General features: G+C 39.4%; 1 long non-coding RNA gene across 1 annotated transcript in view; it reads left to right on the forward strand.

Annotated features, from left to right (window-relative positions):
* Nucleotides 1-1,512: 1,512 nt before the first annotated feature.
* Nucleotides 1,513-13,375, forward strand: part of LOC309970932 — a 371,169-nt gene continuing 359,306 nt past the window's right edge. Inside the window, exon 1 of the long non-coding RNA XR_014326714.1 lies at nt 1,513-1,593. This is a non-coding gene — a long non-coding RNA (uncharacterized lncRNA). The remainder of the gene's footprint in view (nt 1,594-13,375) is intronic.

Below are 13,375 nucleotides of genomic sequence, written 5' to 3' on the forward strand. Positions count from 1 at the left end.
TTAAATGGTATCAAAAGAGATTAGTAATATAATCTGAAACCTAAAAACCATGTGTCAAGTATCAAATGGTCAAGGAGTGACATTTTTAAGTGCACTGATGTCTTGGTAGATCCTGGCTTGGATCTAAGATGTGTGGTTTTCTACTGTTACTCCATGATTAAAATATGTTCCAACTGTATTATGACTATTCCCCTGATCCCTCCTTGTCTTTAATGGATCCTGATTCACCCACCCACTGTGCCAGAGGAAGTATTCATTTCCAAGTAAAAGTTAAATAACTAGTTTGACAAATCAGAGATCAAACATGTAAACTGTACGGAGCTTCTGTTGAATCTTTCAAAATTCACATGTAATACAACAAAATTAACATTTCACAATTCTCTGAACAATCATGTTAATGTAGTTGACACTCAGATGTTTGTCCCTGTGCAAGCGTCGAGACGGGGATTGGGGCAGTTTAAAAACATCAGGAAACCATTCAAAAATATTTCTAATGCTTTGGCTAAATCCTGTGTTTTTCTGTAGAAACTCATCACTACTCGGGCTTATAGCAGAATTTTGGAATCAAAAAAGACCTGGGTTTACTCTTTCATTTACTGTGACTTGGACCAATTATTTATGCTCTCTAAGTTTTAGTCTATTCATTTGTAAAAGGAAGATGTTAATCCCACCTTATAGAATTATTGTGATGGTTAAATGAAAAAATGTATGTTTGTAAAACATATTATTAATAATAATACCAACCCTTCATGACACTCATCAATATATTCAAAACATATTTAAGTAGGACCAAATATGTGCCAGGTACTGTGCTCCACCCTAGTGATACTGAGAGGGTATCCTCTGACTCTGGAAGAAAATAAACTTTTTTTTTTTGGGCTGCACCATGCAGCTTGCAGGATCTTAGTTCCTTAACCAAGGATGGAACCCGTGCCCCCTGCAGTGGAGGTGCAGAGTCCTAACCACTGGACTGCCAGGGAAGTCCCTAGAAGGAAATAAACTTTTAAGTAAATGGTGCGGTCAAGTATGCCAGGTTGTGTAAGTCTGTAATGGGTTCATTGAGGGCACGAAACTTTGATTCTACCCCAGGAGGAAATGTCATAAAGAGACAATTAGTCAGTGTCCCAGCAAGAGAGATGGCACACTCAAAGGCATAAATGACAAGAGTTTACTGGAAGGACTATTTACAGAGCTGTGAGTAGGGTTAAGGGAACCAAAAGGAATAATGAAGCCCTTGAGAATGAACAAGAGTGGGAAGAAGTTAACACTGATAGACTGGAAAGGATGGGAATGTTTGTTTCCTGTATCAAGTGAGAGCTGTAGCCGTGAGTGCTATGATGTTGTTTGGAGGAACAAAGCCACTGCCAAACCATAGTCCAGCAGGGATGAAAGCATGGGGAAGTGGAGGGGATAAATACCTAGACTCCTCTCTCCTCCTGCCCTCCAGTCTTTGCTAGTGCCTCCCATTGGCCAACCTCAACTGCAAGCCAGCACTCAAGGGAGCATGATGAGGAGACCTCCAGCATCAGCCCGTGAGGCACAGAGCTGGGAGGAAAAGGGTGATGAGTAGAGCTGGAAGGGCAAATGGAGACTGTCCAGGGCTTCCCTGGTGGCGCAGTGGTTGAGAGTCGTCTGCCGATGCAGGGGACACGGGTTCGTGCCCCGGTCCAGGAAGATCCCACATGCCGTGGAGCGGCTGGGCCCCGTGAGCCGTGGCCGCTGAGCCTACGAGTCCGGAGCCTGTGCTCCGCAAGGGAGAGGCCACAACAGTGAGAGGCCCGTGTACCGCAAAAAAAAAAAAATTGGAGACTGTCCAGCACACTGTCACTTGATATGAGCCAAGAAATGTGAGCAGGTATGACTCTGCTTAAGTGCTCTCTCAGGCACAACAAAAACAAAAACACAGAGGTGTGAAAACTGAAAGAAACATGTCACATTACGGGAATTGAAGTGTTGAGACGCGAGGCGGGAGATGCAGTAGAAGTCCGATCATGGAGGGCCTAGTATATCATGCCAAGTCATTTAGGCCATATTCTTCATAACCAACAACAGCCCGTGCCCCCCAATGACAAAAGGAATCTGTTGGGTGGTTTAGAACAGATCATATTAAGAAACTAGGTTCTGTGTCTATTTTCTAAAACTCTTCCAAACCAAGGCTGCTAATACCAATCGCATATGTTATGGACGACACTGTATTCCTAATTATTTTAGGGTAATGTATTTAGTTACACAGTAAATTAACACTAATTGAAGTTGGAAGAGGTTCAGAAAGTTATTAAATATTACTTGGAATAGAGTGGCAGAGTAGGAAATGTTGTTCTCTCAGTACAAAATTTGTGTTGAATGATTGCACTGAGTTAAATTGACATTTTTTTCCCCCTGAATTCCAGCAAGTAATTCAGTCTCCTTTATTTTTTCTAAATCACATGGAAATGAGAGAAAAAGATGCTAATGTAAGTATATTTCCCAATTGAGATTTGCCCTTGCATTAGGTATTGAGACTAAAAGCCAAATTAATCTTATGGTGAAGCCCACAAACTCTAAGTCACATATAATGAATCATATGTTTTGCTTCTTTTCTCATCTTGTCCATGGAAATACAAGGAAGATACTCAGAAGCTTGTTCAAAGAGAAAATTGAAAAATAATTATTAAAAAGAGCTCTTATGCACAGTGCCTTTTTTTTTTTTTGGTCCTGTTTACTTCTTATGCGTAAAACAAAGATATAGAAAATACACTAATTCTCTTTGCGTCCAGACATACATCTTATAATTTTTTAAATTTCTGTTCAGAGTCTAAGGCCACAGAGCAGCATTTAACCTTTAATTCCAGCTCCATTGGCTACTAAAATGTGAACTAAAAATTAAACCGATTTATGGCTGTTTCTATAAGTATATTATGTGTTATACCTTAAGAGATTACCAAACTAAACTGACTACCTAATTTTTTTTTTGGCCTAAGTCTGTTATAATTTTCTACCCAGTTTTAAGGTTTTAAAAGCAGCAGACTAGGGCTTCCCTGGTGGCACAGTGGTTGAGAGTCCGCCTGCTGATGCAGGGGATGCGGGTTCGTGCCCCAGTCCGGGAAGATCCCACATGCCGCGGAGCGGCTGGGCCCGTGAGCCATGGCCACTGAGCCTGCGCGTCCGGAGCCTGTGCTCGGCAACGGGAGAGGCCACAACAGTGAGAGGCCTGTGTACTGCAAAACAAAAAGCAGAAGACTAGCTTAATTCGTAGGAAATATGTGATGGTATGCAAAACTCTATTTGTTTAGCGTGTATAGATTCTGGAATTGGATAAAAATTAATTTTTAATTAATTTGTTACATATTACAATAAGTGTATGGCTGGAAACGCCAGTCTGGTAATTTATCTACTCAGAGATTTCTTGGTTTGGCTGGAATCTGCGGAATAATTAAGTTACTACAGTTCTCTAGGGTATAATGACGATTTGAAAATTCAGAGGAAGATTTGCTCCCTCTCATGAGGGAGATTTTCTACAGGGAAAAGAAGTATGAATTAACACTCAGAGAAAATGACTGCAGCAGAGGGGAGAAGGGAACACTTTACTTCAAAATGAGGATGATTTAGAAAAAGACCAGCTGCTCTGAAAACCCAAGAAAGAAGCCAATCATAGACACTGAAGAACTTATAGTACATTTTTTTAATATTAAAGGATTTAAACCAACATTTACAAAGTCCTATCTCTTAAAGACTAGTAATTCTATTGAGAGACGTCAAAAAAATAGTCTTAAAACGATGTGTTAATTTTAAAATAGAATTTGTATAAAATGCTGTGAGAACAAATAGCTGCGTGCTGGAAGAGGAAGTTTGCAGAGGAGGTGACACTTGAGCTTGGTCTTGAACAAGGAGAATTAGTTCACAAAACAGAGAAAGAATCAGCTATTTGTGGTTAAGAATCTCCTAGGGGGGAACTGTACCTTCAGTGTGGCTGGAAGGTAGAGTGTGTAGGGGAAAGTGGTGTCAGAATAGGCTGGACGGATGCAAGCTGTTATATACAGAATGGCTAAACAACAAGGTCTTACTGTGTAGCACAGGGAAATATATTCAACATCCTGTAATAAACCATAATAGAAAATAATTTTAAAAAAAGAATGGGCTGGATTGCGGTCCTTAGGCAGCATACCAAGGAATGTGAATATCATTCTGTAGGTGACAGAGGGCCATTAAGGATTTCAGGGAGAGAAGAGATTTGCTACAATTCATCTTTCAGAAATATCACCTGGAGTACCATGGCAGCTTGATTAAAGGTGGTGAGCCAGGAAGCATCTTAGTAAAAGACACACAATAGTCATAAACGATATCAACTTGGAATATTCGCTATTAACTGATCACTATTAAGGAATAACTCCAAAGTTTTCAAACTTGAGAAAACCAGACTCAGAATACTTTTTTAAAAGAGAGGGGGGTGAGGGTGGGGGGCACTGGATTTTATAAATTAGAGCTATAACATGAAACAGAAGGAGCATGCTAATTAGGATAATTCAAGGCAGGTTCAGCAAAAGGACTATTTGCAAAGTCATGGGCAGCACCTAGGAAAATAGAATGGGTAGCTCAGTACCCAAGGGCTAGTAACCGTGTAGCTGTTACCACCCCTAGGCTGAAGGATGAAGGGAAAGAACGTCATTTCTATGACATCAGGAGGCTAAAAAGATCAGGAGACGGTCTCTGCTTCCAATTAATCTCCTAACCTCTGCCAAGAGAATAAACTAAAAATCATGACACATCCTGGGTAGAATGGGAGAGATTAGTCCAATTGTTATACTCCCACTTATTTTACCAGTTTGGCCGTTGGAAAAAATGTATAGATCATGGCAAATAATAGTGGACTAACACACACTTAACCAAGGGGAAACTCCAGTCTCAGCTTCTGATATTGAGTATATTAGAGGATGCATGCCTTTTAATATCCATAAGAAAGGAGAAACCAAAGCAGTTCAGACTGAACTGGGATGGACAGTAGATTATATTCATGGTCTTGTCCTACAGCTCTCCTGTCCTTTATCATGATATGATTCAAGTGGACCTGGACCATCTGAACATTTCAGAGAATGTCACGTTGGCCCACTATACTGTTTTATTTTAGATTGAAGTATAGTTGATTTACAATGTTGTATTAGTTTCAGGTGTACAGATTCTTTTCCATTATAGGTTGCTACAAGATATTGAATATAGTTTCCTCTGCTATACAGTAGTATGTCTTTGTTGTTTATCTATTTTATATGATAGTAGTGTGTATCTGTTAATTCTAAGCTCCTAATTTAATCCTCCCCAGCTTCCCCTTTGGTAACCGTAAGTTTGTTTTCTATGTCTGTGAGTCTATTTCTGTTTTGTCAATAAGTTCATTTGTATCACTTTTTTTAGATTCCACATATAAGTGATATTATATGATATTTGTCTTTGTCTGACTTCAGTTAGTATGATAATCTCTAAGTTCATCCATGTTGCTGCAAATGGCATTATTTCATTCTTTTTTATAACTGAGTAATATTCCATTATATATATATATAATGGAATATTACTCACATACCGCATCTTCTTTATCCATTCATCTGTCAATGGACATTTAGTTTGCTTCCATGCCTTGGTTATTGTAAATATTGCTGCTATGAACATTGGGATGCATGTATTTTTTCAAATTAGAGTTTTCTCCAGATATATTCCCAGGAGTGGGATTGCTGGATCATATGGTAACTCCATTTTTAGTTTTTTAAGGAACCTCCATTCTGTTCTCCACAGTGGCTATACCAATTTACATTCCCACCAACAGTGTAGGAGGGTTCCCTTTTCTCCACACCCTCTCCAGCATTTATTGTTTGTAGACTTTTTGATGATGGCCATTCTGACTGGTGTGAGGTACACTACACTGTTGATATCATGATATCATGTTGATATCATGATATCATGTTGATATCATGATATCATGTTGATATCATGATATCATGTTGATATCATGTTATCAAACCTGATGAGAAAGAAACTCAGATGGCTTGGTGTGGTGGTTAATTTTATGTGTCAAGTTAACTGGGATAAGGGATGTCCAGAAAGCTGTTATACATTATTTCTGGGTGTGTCTGTGAGGTTGTTTCTGTAAGATATCAGTATTTAAATTGATGAACAAAGCAAAGTTGATGGCCATCCCCAGTGTTGGTGGGCACCATCAAATCCACTGAGAGCTTGAATAGAATAAAAAAGCAGAGGAAGGGCAAATTCGCTCTCAGTGCTCGAGCTGAGACCGCCATCTTCTCCAGTCCTGGAAGAGGGCATCGGAGCTCCTTGTTCTCGGGCCTACAGACTCAGACTGAATTACAACACTGGCTTTTCTCGTTCTCTAGTTTGCGGGTAGCAGATTGAGGACTTTTCAGCCTCCATACCCACGTGAGCTAATCTCTATAATTAATAGATAGATAGACGGATACATAGATAGATAGATAAAATAAGTATATAGGTTCTATTACTCTGGAGAACCCTGACTAATACCCATGGTAAGACACTGATGTTCCACAAATATATGGGCTGCCGCATAAGTGAGCTTTTCAGGGGTCCAATAGTCTGGGGCATGCCATGCCATTGCCTCCAAGGTAAAGGGCAAGTTATGGCACTTAGCACCTTCCAACACTATGAAGCATTGCACGATAGGCCTTTTCATGTTTGGGAGGCAACATACTACACTTAGGCATACAGTTCCTATCCATTTGTCACGTGATGCAGAAGGTTGCCAGTTTTGAGATTGTCTGGTAGCATTGCAGTGCTAGTACAATCCAGGTTGCCATACCAATAATTCTGTTGCATACATCACATGACACAGCAGATCTCGTGGTACTAGAGGTATATGAGATAGTTAAAGAAACCACGAGGAGTATTTCTCAAGACAAAATGGGAAGTTGCTGCACAGCCCTCTAGGGTCCTGAATCAAGACCATGCGCTTGTAGCATAAAACTATATACCATTCATATAATAACTCCTGACATGATACTGGGTCCTGACACAAACCAAGCTGTGACCACAGGTCACCAAGGGGCTGTATGACTAGAAGTACCCATTTTGAGCTAGGTGCTGTCAGATCCACCAAGTCATAAGATTGAGTAGGCCCACCAGCAATCCATCTCACAATGGAAATAATACATCACGTATCAAGCCGAGGCAGATCCAGAGGACAAAAGTAAGCTGCACAAATATGGCCCATGACCATTCCACCTACACCTTGCTCTCAGCTTATTCCTATGGCTTCAAGGGAGTTCCCTAGAACAGCTGATGAAGGAGGAAAAACCCACCGCTGGTTTACTGATCGGATGGCTCAATGTTTTGGTATGAGCTAAAAATAGACTGCTATTATATACAGCCACACCAGGGGGGCATCCTACAAGACAGTGAAAAAAAGTCCTCCTGGTGGGTAGAGCTTTGGGTGTAGAGAGAAGCAGCCAAACTAAGGATATATATGGACACAATGCCAGCACACCATGCAGAGTCTGAGCCCACACCTTTTTCTCTTCTGTTAACTCATAGTAGAAAGATTTGAAGGAGAGAAGGGAAAGCAACAGAAGCTGGCCCCATGGGAGCCTGAGCCACTGGCTCTGTTTGGACAGTTTGCTGTGCCTTTTGGACCTACTTGGGTCTGGTTACGTATACACCAGTGGTTGGCAAACCACAGCCCATGGGCCAAATCCAACCCACCACCTGTTTTGTAGCTTGCATTCTTTGTAAGCTGAGAATGGTTTTCACATTTTTTTTCTTTTTTTTAAATTTTTATTGGGGTATAGTTGATGTACAACGTTGTGTTAGTTTCAGGTGTACAGCAAAGTGAATCAGTTACACATATACATATATCCACTCTTTTTTAGATTCTTTTCCCTTATAGGCCATTATAGAGTATTGAATAGAGTTCCCTGTGCTATACAGTGAGTCCATATTAGTTATCTATTTTATATATAGTAGTGTGTATGTGTCAATCCCAATCTTCCAAGTTATCCCTCCCTACATTTTTTAAAGATTGGAAAAAATCAAAATCAAAATAATATATACATATAAAGTGATATGAAATTCAAATTTCAGTGTTGATAAAGTTTTATTCGAACATAACTACACTTATGCACTTACATATTGCTTCTGACCACTTTTGAGCTATAGCAGTAGAGTTGAATGAAACCATACAGCTTGTAAAGTCTGAAATACTATCTGGCCCTTTATAGGTAAAATCTGCTGACTTCCATTTTATAGTGGAATGCACTGTGCACATCCAATTTTATGGTTCAATGAATCAGGAAGCACAAGGTTGGTGATTTGGATATCCTATGGTCAAGAATTCAATCTGTCCCAAGACCAGCAGTCAGTTAGGATCTTCCTTTCTAATGAATAGTTGTTGGCAGAATAAGACATAGCCTTATTCCAAAGGTCTAGGGTGTCTGTTGTCATTCTACTGGGGTTTGGCAGATGCTGCATAGCATCTCTATCTGCCACTGACAGGAAGAGCAGACCATTGATTTTGCTTGGTCACAGGGGCCCTGTGGCAGGATTGAACTGCAGCCTGAAGTGTTTCAGAGCTCTTTGCTATTTCAGGTCCCACTAAAAGCTATCAGCTATGGAGTTACCCGGTAAATGGGTTGGTACAGCATGCCTAATTGTGGTACATATTGTCTCAAAAAACCCAAATAGGACCACAAAACATGAGTGATAAAATGTACAACAGCTTCTCTCTCACTTCAGAAGGGATGTCCCAATATGCTCAGACCATTGGTTTCCTATAAACATCACTGATATTGTAGGGTCTTGAATGTTCAGAAAATTTTTCTCTCACTCTTTGGCAAGCATATATCTTATCCCTTCCATAGGTGTTGATCTCTAATAAACATCCTGAACACCAAACTCCTTCTCAGAGTGTGCTTCCTGGAGAGCTCAACTTGTGATGTTCTAGAGCAAGATTGAAATGGCGTACTGTTGTCCCTGCTATGTAAACGCAAGCTGTTTCTGATTTCACATACTGAAGAAAATAGAAAAGAAGGTATTTTCATACCAGGTACTAGGAGATCTGTTGATTTACTCCAAGAAAGATACCTTACCTGAAACCATAGCTATGCTAGGTACCACCATGTAATTGAGTTGACAACAATTTGCTGTCACTCTCCATACCTACCTTGTCTCTGCCCCAGCTAACAGGTGAGATATATGATATATAGTAGGAATCACAACCTCTGCATCTTTCAGGTCTTTTTGATGGCACTAACATCTGGATGCAATATTTTCTCAAGATGCAATATTGCTTTAAGTTTACCATCTTGAAAGGTCAGTTCCAGGGTCTTCCTCTATTCCTAACATCAAAGCCCTCACTCCATGGGTCAGGGAATCAATGTGGGGCTTCTGTCATTTATTAAGTATATCTATTGCTGCTATATCCTCTAAGATTGGGGGTAAACCATATGATGGGTCTACAGTCCCACTATTAAACAAATTTGAGCCAAAACTCCATCTATCATTTAAAATCCATTAGTTTCCATCTCACTTGTGGGTCACGGTTGTATTTTGGGTCTCCAGGGATTAGTGATTAAGTAAAAATTTCTCAGGATCACCTATGTCTGATCAAATATTCCCGTTTCTTGTCTGAAGATCTCATTTCTTCCTTACTATAAAATTTGAGAGCAAATTCTGTCATCATGACTGCAGGTTTCTCTGGGTAAGTCTCAGGAGAAGATTCATGATATATATGTGTGGCCACATAGCAGCATTCTTCTTTTAAAGGAAACTGGACTCCTCTCAGACAATGAGTTCTGGGTGTATGAACTATCTTATGTATAGAAAATTGGTAGCTGTCTGCAAAGACCTACAAGAGTGACTCAAAGTAGATTTCTGACTAGTGGTCTTAGAATTTTCTACCTAAATATGTCAAGTAGCATCTGCCTATTTATTTCATTTCTAAGGACACTCCCTGAACAATTAGTCATTGTAACAAATCCCTGCAGCTCAAAACACTCTAAATATTATTCTGTCCCTTTATTTTATTGTGATAATTGTGCCTACCTTATCTCTGAGATTTAAGCTTGACCATCTGGCCTCTACTAAAAACAGAATTCCATTGTTCCTAGTGATATCAGAGAACTCAATCTGTGTAACCCTTCACTATCTTCTCTGGCCTGACAGAACAGCCTCCACGGAGCAATTCAAAGATAGCACAGGGAGATCAGCTCCGTGCTTTGTGACCGCCTAGAGGGGTGGGATAGGGAGGGTGGGAGGGAGGGAGACCCAAGAGGGAAGAGATATGGGAACATATGTATATGTATAACTGATTCACTTTGTTATAAAGCAGAAACTAACACACCATTGTAAAGCAATTATACTCCAATAAAGATGTAAAAAAAAAAAAAAAGATAGTGATCCTCTTCAACATTGCATTTCATAATGACCCAATGAAGGGAATGATCACCCAGGGGATATAGTTAGGGAGTGGTTGATGAGCTCTATGCCAACATTCCCAGTTCCATGAGGCTTTAGACTCACTCCTTCCTCAATAGGATTCCAGAGAAGTTCTGACATTTTGACTTCATGAGCTATCGGGTATGGTTCTGTACAAACTTTAATTAACCAACCTAGACAATGATTATGCCACTTCCAGGTGCTCAAGACACATTAAGTCAAAATTCCTGGGTAGATAAATCCATCTCTCTTGGTCTAGCACTTCTGTATATTTTCCTCAAGCTTCTGCTGATTAGAAAGTTTTTGCGACTCTTTCAGTGTATCTTCTTTGAATGGCATTTTGCCTCTCCCTCCATGTTATACTGGAATCTTACTCTCATTGTGGGCTTAGAAGAAATGAGAAGAATTGACATTAATTTGTAAGTTTCAGGGTAATTTTAGGGATCAAAGTTCCCAGGAGAATTTAATAAAGAAACAATACATGAAGGTGTGGGCTAGATGGAAGAAAACTACAAGGGATAATAGAACTTTGCCACAGGGCTTCGCTGTGAGAGGCCCGCGTACCGCAAAAAAAAAAATAATAATAATAATAAAAAAAATAGAACTTTGCCAGAAAACTAATACAAGCTCTGGACCCAAAAGGAAGCAGGGAGAGAGTATAGTTCCTGGAACCCAGAAAGAGTCATGCAGAGGGCTGCCTTGAGCGGAGAAAAGTAGTAATATTGTAAGTCTCTATCCATTGGCTAATTGGAATATTTCTATTAACGATACTTTACTTCATCAACTATTTGATTACTCTAAGATGCACTTTGTATAAAAGAATAGGCAGTATAATGCCTGACTATTTTCTCTTTATTTACCAATTTTAAAAACTTAAAATTGGCTCTCCGGTACCTTCTAATGGTCACCAATGAGTTTGTTCATGAACTTACTTGATGTATTTCAATCCAGTTCAGATACTGATGCTCAAACTGGCCAGTGAGAGCCTACCAGGTTGGCTCCTGAGTCCTTCTGAAACATCCCTATTAGCCTTGGATTGCTTCCTTGCTTTCTGATATGACAAGATGTTCCAGGCTCATATTGTAAAATTCCTGCCCCAGACGTGTCATCACTCATTTCTTTAAGATGACTCCTTCCTGTGGAAAGTTGTGCTTTAAGACCATAATCTGAGTGCTACGGGTGCTGATTGCTACTGTGATTATTATTGTTTCTCAGCCTTTTCAGAGGACAGAGTTAGAAAAAATGTATTTTTTTAAGTTCATATTGATACTTCCTAGCAAAATCAGGACTATAGGGTTTTTATTTAACCTCTTTGATCTTCTGTATTTCCTTTTTCCCATGCCAAAAATACAAGTAATTAAAATAAGCCAGGACATGTATCTGATTTTTCCCATGATATGCATCAAAAGAATGGGAATAGCAACCTCAACTTTTCATGGACACATTTAAAGTATACCTTGAGTACTTCCAGAAATAACTTTTTGGGAAGTGTCTTTAGTAAGCTGAATATCCTGTCTGAGCTGGTGAAGGCAAGAACATGATATAGGAGTTGTCAGATTAGATGTACCATAATTTGTACCCAAAATGTGGTGAGGCCCAGGATAAGCGGGTTATATATCCATTCAATATATTATAGGCCAAGGGCCTTTACCACATCAAGTTTCTATTTGAAAATGCAAACGGTAATAAACAAGCAATTTTCAAATATTTTTAAAGAATAAAAGAAATTCATCAATTGAGGAGTTACTATAATATTCCTTTGCCTAATATATATATGTGTATATATATATATATATATGTGTGTGTGTGTGTATATATATATATATTTTTTTTTTTTTTTTTTTGGCCACACCAAACAGCATGTGGGATCTTAGTTCCCCAACCAGGGATTACACCCATGCCCCCTGCACTGGAAGCACGGAGTCCTTACCACTAGACTGCCAGGGAATTCCCCCAATAAATATAATTAATAAAACAAATCAGCTGCATAATGTTTATTTTAAAAACATTAACATCGGTGAGCTATTTCTTTTGTGTTATTAATATATAATTCTATACTTCAAAGTTAAATTATTGGTAGAAAGAGCAATGCCATTTTACTAGGCGGCAGGGGAAAAAGTGGCTGGTTGACCCAGGAGGAGAACTAATGTGTTTCTTCAGAGCTTGCCCCAAACTTCAATGGTGACTATGATGCAAAAGGGATGATCATCAAGAGAAAAGGCAAGAACACTGCCCAAGCAGTCCCTGTCTGACGGGGTACCCACAAAAGGCAGGGCTCCTCTCTACTGAAGGGACTTTTCTTCTGCAATGAACAGTGAAGGGGCTAATTCAGAATTCACTCATTTTAATCCCAAGATTTAGATGAATTTTTCTATCATCTTGCAAGCTGGTATCTAGTATGTGTAACTTACAAATTTTTATTGCTGTCTTTAAGCAATTAGCTCATGCCATTTTTTTTTTTTTTCCAGTACTTTTCCCTACAGGACTGAAGGTTCAGAAGTAATTTGCAAAGGAAAACATTCCCAGCCATGTGACTTAAAGGTTACCCCAGCAATATTTGTCTTCATTAGTTTCCTTGAAAGGCCATGTTTTCTTAACTTTATATCATGCTCTTTCCCCCACTCACTAAATTTGGTCTGAGTCTGTATTAAGGGCTGCGTTGTTGTCTGCTAACTTCCAGAGAAACTGCTAAGCACCAAGAAAGAAAGCACTTAGCTGCTTTTAGTCACGATCAACGGTTTGCTCATAAGAGCCTAAAAGGATCAGAAGGGGTGGGGGGAAGGATATAGAAAACCTCTAATAGATCACCACAGAACTTTTGATCTTGTTTATAGAGAGAACACCAGTGATAGTGACTGACAGGTAGTGCTCATAATTGATGTTGCTGGAATTCTAGATGGGGTGCAATTTTATGTATATTTAATGTACAATATCTTTATGAAATTTATGTCAC

This window comes from Leucopleurus acutus (assembly GCF_964270905.1).
Source record: "Leucopleurus acutus genome assembly, chromosome: 13".
In the NCBI taxonomy this organism is placed as follows: domain Eukaryota; kingdom Metazoa; phylum Chordata; class Mammalia; order Artiodactyla; family Delphinidae; genus Leucopleurus; species Leucopleurus acutus.